Source organism: Neofelis nebulosa, chromosome 1 (assembly GCF_028018385.1).
Source record: "Neofelis nebulosa isolate mNeoNeb1 chromosome 1, mNeoNeb1.pri, whole genome shotgun sequence".
Taxonomy (NCBI): domain Eukaryota; kingdom Metazoa; phylum Chordata; class Mammalia; order Carnivora; family Felidae; genus Neofelis; species Neofelis nebulosa.
Genome location: NC_080782.1, coordinates 3,745,823 through 3,754,050, shown reverse-complemented (window position 1 = coordinate 3,754,050; position 8,228 = coordinate 3,745,823).

Sequence of the window (8,228 nt, the reverse complement as noted above, 5' to 3'; positions counted from 1 at the left end):
CTAGATGCGTCGTCTACCAGCAATAGTCGGTTGAATCGAATCTCCAAAGAAAACCCCACGAAGTGCGGGGGTGTTGGTGATCAGTAAAGGAGCTGAAGGGTATTCTCTCTCTGGACAACTCCTACCTTCCCCCACCTAGTCATTTATTTAACGCCTAGGCAGTCATTGTCCTGTTCTCATGCTTAGCATCGCCTAGAAAACCCAACAGTAACTGGACCACACTAATGGCACAATGAGATGTTCCTGGTCCAACAGGCTGCATACACAATGCACGTTCAGTGCAGGCAGGGGTGAATGTGAAAGCTGACTGGGTTCCTCTCCTCCTGGCCATTCCGGGAATGGCCGGGTCGGGTGGCCGCGCTCACACCGCTCAGATGATTTCAGGACACAAATGCAGAGCCAGGGACCCAGAAAACCACAAGACTCCGGGAAGGTTGCCACAGCTGTACTTCAGACCAATCTTTCCAGTTAGATTTTCCAATCTTCTGGAGTCCAATCTGTACTTCAGACCAATCTTTCCAGATAGCCTCCTTTACTCAGTAGGGGATTTGGAGGAGGCTGGAATGTCTGTGCCGTACGTGTTAATCTAACGATCTAACTTCACCCAACAGCTTCGAAGCGTCGCAAACACAGGACACTCATTAACGCGAACAAGTGAGGCCTCAAGCTGGCCAGACGATTTTGGCGCTGAGCTGTGACAGCAAACTGCTTTGGGGGACCTGGTTGCCTCTGCTCTGACTGGGGCGGGACCCGGAGAGAGAGCTTTGTACTTTCCTCTCGGGGCACAAGACTCGAGGAGCCAGTTCAGCGCGAGCTTTCAGAGGAACCGTGTAGAAGGCAGGGCTAATGAGGTCAAGGCGGGACTTTCTCACCCAGCCGCACATTTGCTGGGCCGGTCCTCTGGCTTGGCTGAGGAGCACGATGAACTTGAGGTAAGAGTCTCACACCGAGAGCCTTCAGGGCGCATGCATGGTGCCAGTGACGGGGCCAGTGTCATCAGCTCTCGGCTCCTCTCACGTGCTCCCTTCTCAGAGGGTCCAGTGCTCCCATCCACCTGAGCCTCCCACTTCCTCTGGGTCCTCCCTCCGCGGGTGCCTCGGCTCTTTCTCGCATCGTCTGCGGTTCCCTCTTTCACGGCCCCACTCCTACCACTGACAACCCGCTTAGCCCTGACCTCCTACGAAAAGGATTTCTTGTATCCGTCTCATGCATAAGCTGCCATCACAGTGTCCTTCTCTCTGCGGCCAAGAGCCTGAGCATCTCCTTCCTCACCTTGTATCCCCCAAATGGCCCCCTGAAACTTCTCCGGGAAGGTCGTCTCCATTGCCAAGTACAATAGCCTTTCTTAATTTTTCTCCCCAGGCTATTTCTCATGTTCTTGCTCTTCTAAAGGCAGGTCCTGAACCACCCATTCTCCCCCTTCCTCCCAGATGGTGCACAAATCCAGACGGGTGTAGCCATGTGGTCTGTCCCGGAGCACAGGCAGTGGAAAGGAGCAGTCGGGAGCACAGACACCCGAGCCCCTGCCCGTGTGTGTCCTGGGCGAGTTGCCCGCCCCCGTGCCTAGCTCGAAAGTGAGCTTAACAATAACACCTACTCATGGGATTGCTATGCGATCGGATGTGTTAACCTACGGAAAGGGTTTTAAACAGCTTCTGGAGCCCACAAGGTGAGAGTGTGTTTGTTACGAGCTATTACTCCTTCCAATTCATTTCTGGTCTGGCCTCCACTTCCCTCTGGCCAAAGGCTGGTGTCGGGCTTTTGACCTTGGACACAGGCTTTCTGCAGGAATGTGACCTGTGGTTTTGCTCATCACACTGCAGAGGGATGACCATCCTTGGTTGCCAGATGTCGTGCATCTAGCTTCTGCGGAGATTGGGAACTCTTGCCAGGAACACAGAGGTCTGCCGCTCGGCAGGTGGTTCAGAAGCAGATTCATGTGGAGGTTGTGTCTGGGGCTGGGGGCGATTCTCACTTGCTCCAATTCCAAAGTTTTGAATTAAATTCAAAAAGTAAATTCACCCCAACCCTAACCCTAACCGTGAGGCTCTTTCAGAGATTCCAGACTTGGCTGGCATTTGTTGAGAGTCACCTGTTTCGTCCATGTTGCTCGTCAGTGCGAATTGGTGGTGGTCATTTCCCGTTCCACCCAGAGGGACACCTGAAAGTCCCAAACCAGAGAGTAGTGATTTACTGTCTGGGTCTCATTCCATTTCACCAACAATCATTAGCAAAACCAGTCTGAATCTTAGAGATCATACAAAGGAAGAGAAGGAAAGTGGAGGCAATTCCATGGGAGAAAGATTCCTGGAATGGTCTGAGTGCTGACCTCCGGAGGGCAGCCCCCTGGCCCAGCGCCCGTCCTGTCCCCACGTGCCTGCGAGCTGGTCCTGACCCACAGCAGGTGCCACTCACAGAACACTGGTGACCCTCTCGTTGTGGTCCGAGCCTGCCCAGGACAGGTGGCCTTGGGATTCTGAGCATCAGCACACCTCAGGCTCCCTCTGCTCCCTCCGCCTTCCTTGTGATGACCCCCGTATGCTTCTGCTCCCCGACCTGAATGAATAAAACGCACACTTCTAGTCACTTTTGTTGACTTCCAGTGTCTCTGTTCAAGGTTACTGGGGAGAAAGCGTCTGTAAACAGCACAGACACAATGGCGAATTTTAACACGTTAAGCGACAGAACTTTTATAACCAAATACAAACTGCTTAAACCAAGCAATCAGAAAATAAAGTTTTGGGGGATTAGAGTATTTGGCAAACATTCCCAGATGTTGATTTTATGTAAGACAACATAGACTTTATATAGCGTTTATAGAAGACAAGTTTTTTTTTCTTTCTTTTTTTTTTAATTTTTTTTTTTAACGTTTATTTATTTTTGAGACAGAGAGAGACAGAGCATGAACAGGGGAGGGACAGAGAGAGAGGGAGACACAGAATCGGAAACAGGCTCCAGGCTCTAAGCTGTCAGCAGAGCCCGACATGGGGCTCAAACTCACCCGGACGCTTAACCGACTGAGCCACCCAGGTGCCCCAAGTTTTTTTTTTCTTAATCAACCACTTAGTCATATAAAGAACTGTTGGTATTTTATTTTAGTAACACACACACACAAAGCAAAAAGCATGTATTCATGTGGTTTATTAAACCCCATCAGTGTAACATATCTAGCAGTATATTTTTTTTTCAACGTTTTTTAAATTTTTTTATTTTTTTATTTTTGAGACAGAGCATGAATGGGGGAGGGGCAGAGAGAGAGGGAGACACAGAATCGGAAACAGGCTCCAGGCTCCGAGCCATCAGCCCAGAGCCTGATGCGGGGCTCAAACTCACGGACCGCGAGATCATGACCTGGCTGAAGTCGGACGCTTAACCAAGTGCGCCACCCAGGCGCCCCTCTAGCAGTATATTTAAGATGCTGAGTTCTTTTGGGTATAATTGAACATTTCACCACATTTTCCAGCTTAAATAAGTTTCTCTTGCTGCATCTAAGACACTCGTTACTTAATATAGTCGCTCATGAAACTAATATTAATTGCTTGCCCGTTACAGGCTTCCCCCTGGGATTTCAGCTGGGGTACCCCCTGAGCCTGGAGACGGGGTACCCGGGCACCCGGGGAGCATGGCAGGGAAGGCAGGCAGGGTGGCCAAGGAAAGACGGGCAGGAGACCATTTGCACTTCTGAGTATTACAAGTTCATTTACTGAGCCTGTTTTAAAAAAACAGTCCTTTGTAACTTCTAAGAGCTCAGTATTATTAAAAACAGAAACATTTTTTTCTGACATTCTACATTCCACGTGTTTTCTTCCCAGTTGACAAGTGGCTTTTAGCTTTCTCCGTGATGGGTTAACCAGGCAGGTCAACAGGCATCAGTGTTTCCCTGCATGGGTTTGCTGTCATTGTCTTGCTGGCCTTCCTCAAGGTCACCTGCTTCCCGGTAAGACCCCCCGCCACCCTCCACCAGAGGAGTGTGGATAAGTGCTCTGTGTATTCACATCTTGATGTCCTTGGGAAGGTTTTACAGTTTTGTTCAAAAAGATGCTGCATTTCATTTCTGTGCTCTTGCAAATATTGCTTTCCATAACATTTCTAATAGTTACTTCTGAAATATAGAAACATATTATTCTTGTTCATTTAGTTTTTTTTTTAATCGGTCACCCTGATGTGTTTTTGCGTCTGTGTGTTTTTTTCCAGTAGACTAACTCAGTATGTATGTATGTATATATGTATTTATAATTTTTTATTTTTTAAAATTCATGACACATTTTAATGTTTATTTACTGACTTTTTTTTTTTTTTTTTTTTTTGGAGAGAGAAAGAGCGAGAGAGAGTGCACAAACAGGGAAGGGATAGAGAGAGAAAGGGAGACACAGAATCTGAAGCAGGTTCGAGGCTCCAAGCTGTCAGCACAGAGCCCAATGAGAGGCTCAAACTCACGAACTGTGAGATCATGACCTGAGCCGAAGTCAGATGCTCAGCCGACCGAGCCACCCAGGCGCCCCCTATTCAGTATTTATAAATGATGATTGTTTGTTAGTAGAACTTTGCATTGTGACATATTTCTCAGATTTCTTCAAGTCTTGGGAAAATGGTGGCTGCTTAGAGAAAAATGTGAGTTATAAAATGCATGGCAAATAACCTTGGCTCCTTCCAGAGGTTCCCGGGAATGACTTTGCAGTTCTGAGTTAGCTGGGCCAACAGCCATGTATTCCTCAGTCACCAAGCAAGTTTTTCAGGAATATATACGGAATTCTACCCCGGCTTTGGGAATATACTGAAATGTGGGTGCTTTTCTTGGCTTCAATATCATCTCTCCTGCCCTTGACTGAAGTCTTTTCTATCCAACCCCGATCTCTTCACTACTTTTCCTATTTGTATTTTGTAATCTCTTTATCTCCTTAGCTTCTCTGTTGTTGCTCTTTCATTTTTCCTCACTCTAAGAAAATTCTTCAGTGAAAATAGGCAATTTATTAACTACTTGTAGTCAGCTAGAGCCCTCACATCTATTGATAGTTTTTATTTTAATGATTATATTTTCAATGCCAGTTTGGTTCATATTTTGCAGAATACTTTTATTCAGACCAACTTTTGACTTCAGATCAGTTCTAGCTTCATAGACGAGTTGCAAAGATAGTACAAAGTATTTCTTTATACTCTGAATCCAGATTCCCTCATTGTTAGTAAATAACTTCCATTGATATTTAATGTTTGTCACAAGTAATAAAACAATCATGATGCATTATTATTAACCAATTTCCATATTCGGATTCCTTTGGTGTTACCTAATGTTCTTTTTTGTTCCAGAACCCAGTATGGGATATCACACTGCATTTGATCATGATGTCTCATTAGATTCCTTTGGGCTGTGACATTTTCTCAGACTTGCCTTATTTTTGATGACCTTGGCAGCTTTGCAAAATACTGATCAGGAGTTTTATAGATTTTGGCTCGACTTGGACTTGTTTGATGTTTTTCTCATGATCAGACTGGTATTATGGATTTTGGAAGGAAGACCACAGTGTAAAGTGCCATTCTCATCACATAATATAAAGGGTCCCTACTGTCAACATGACCTTGTAGTGATGGTGTTGACCTCGATCACCTGGCCAAGGTTGTGTTTTCCAGCCATCCCCATCACAATGTTACCTTTCTCCCTTTCTAGACTCTTTTGTCTGGTAATACCTCACCAAGCATTCCCCACCTACTGGTGACCCACCCGTAGGGAGGGGTGACCCTCTCTTAGCATGGAGAGCTAAGCCAAACCTTTTTGTCTTAATATATATTTTTAAATGTTTTATTTATTTTTGAGAGGAAGAGTGAGCAGGGGTGGGGGCAGCAAGAGAGGTGGGGACAGAGGATTCAAGGCTGGCTCCACACCGACGGCAGCGAGCCTGACGCGGGGTTCAAACTCGGACTGTGAGATCATGACCTGAGTCGAAATCCGACGCTCAATCCACTGAGCCACCCAGGTGCCCTGAGAAACCTTCTTGATGAAGGAATGTCTGCATATGCTCCTTGGAATTCTTCTCTATGGGAGATTTGTCTTTTATTTCCCGTCTGCTGATTCATTCAATCACGTCTTTGTATCAATACGGACTCAAGGGTATTTATTACATACTTTGGGCTGTAATGCCACATTACCTTATTTATTTTGTTGCTCAAATTGTTCCAGCTTCAGTCATTGTGAGTACTTTCAATCAGTTCTGGTGTCATGACCCCATCGTTTTATTTTCTGAGTATTCACTTACATTCTGATATATTTCCTGTCACAGCCCCAGAATCAGCCATTTCTCTAAGGAGTGCTGGGTCCCTCTAGGGGAGAATGGTATTAGGAACCAAGATCTGGATGCTGGATGTGCTCATTTCCACTGGAGTGTCATGGTTTCTAGTTCCAATTTTAAAAGTAGCTTTTTTTTAAAGGTATGATTGACACCCAATGAAACCACATCTTGCAGTGTGCAATTTGGTAAGTTTTTACTTTACGTACATATCCGTGAAGCCATTACCGCAATCAAGACAATGAACATACATCTCAGTCCCAAAGGTTCCTCATGTCTGTGTACCCTCTCCCTCTTTCCCTTCCCACCACCCCTCACCCACCACCCATCCCAGACAACCAAGCCTTGGCTTCTTTACTCAGCATATTATTTTGAGGTTCATAGATGTTGCTGTATGCATCAATAGTTAATGCATTTTTATTGTGAGCAATATTCTGCTGAGTAGATACACTATGATTGATTGATTGATTGATGTTTAGTTTATTTTTGAGAGAGAGAGCACAAGCTGGGGAGGAGCAGAGAGAGAGAGGGGGGCAGACACAGAATCCAAAGCAGGCTCCAGGCTCTGAGCTGTCAGCACAGAGCCCGATGCGGGGCTCAAACTCACGAGCCATGAGATCATGACCCGAGCTGAAGTTGGATGCTTAATCGACAGAGCCACCCAGGTGCCCCTATAATTGATTGATTGATTGATTGCCTTGTTGTTGGACATTTAGGTGGATTCCAATTTTGTACCATTAAACACAAAGCTGCTCTAAGCTTTTGTGTGTATATGTGCTTTAATTTTTCTTGGGTAAATATTACAAGTGGAATTTTTTTGTGAACAGTGAATAATTTACTGTTTCCACATGGTTGTATAAGGGTGTTGAAAGTTTTTTTAATCTTTGTTTTTGTTGCTGTGATAGTTCAGTCAGGTTCCCGCTTATATATCCATCCCTAATCACATCTTAGTGTGTTTTCCCTATTAACTTCATTTACAAAAATTCGATACTTTGACTTTTTAGAAATTTAAATATTTTAAGATTTTCTCTTTGTGTCTTTTTAGGGGTTAATTGGAAATAACTTTCTCTTTGTCCCTTTTGTTTGTGTGTTTCTGAGGAAAACTTAGTAGTTTGGGATTTTGTTTCTAGTCTACAACTCTTTACCCTAGAGATAACAAATATTTAATTTAGCAGAGTCTAGAGTTAATATATTTCTGAACTATCCTTCCGAGCATTAGGATTTAGCATCAGATCCTTTAAACAGCTCCAATCTCTCTGCTCTCCTTGTCCCAGGTTTTAGTTTCATCTTGGTATCTCAATCCACATATTACAGAAGATTGGTATTGATTTATGCAGTTAAAATATGATCCGTGGTGCTACCCCCTGCTTTCCTTTCTCCTTGTCATTTTTCTTGCATTCCAAATTTTCCTCCCGGGGTAACATTTCATTTCCCAAAGTACATGATTTCTCCCAGGGAAAATTTAGTAGTAGTCCAACCCCTGTATTTTTATTATTATTATTATTTTTTATCCCTGCGGTTGGAACATGGTTTCACTGGGGATAGAATGCTAGCCCGATAGGTGTTTTCTCACGGAACATTAGAGCTGATGTTGCAGTGGCTACTGGCTTTCTTTATTGTGGTTGAGAAGTTAACTGTGAAGCTAATTGCCATTCTGGTCATTCTGCTAAAATCTGCGTTTTCTTATGATTCCTTTAAAGATCTTCGCCTTGTATTCAATAATCTTTCATGTTACTATAATGTGCATTTATGTGAATTGGTTTTCTTTAATCCTGCTTGAGATTAAAATCCTAAAATTGGAGCAGGATTTTAAAATCTGGAAAATATGGTGATGATTTTACCGTCCAGTGTTGCTTGTCCCCTTTCTCTCTGCTCCTCTGAAACTGTTACTTCCTATATATTGGACCTTTTCTCTGCTCCTCATGTCTTCTCAGCTAGAAGGGTACATTC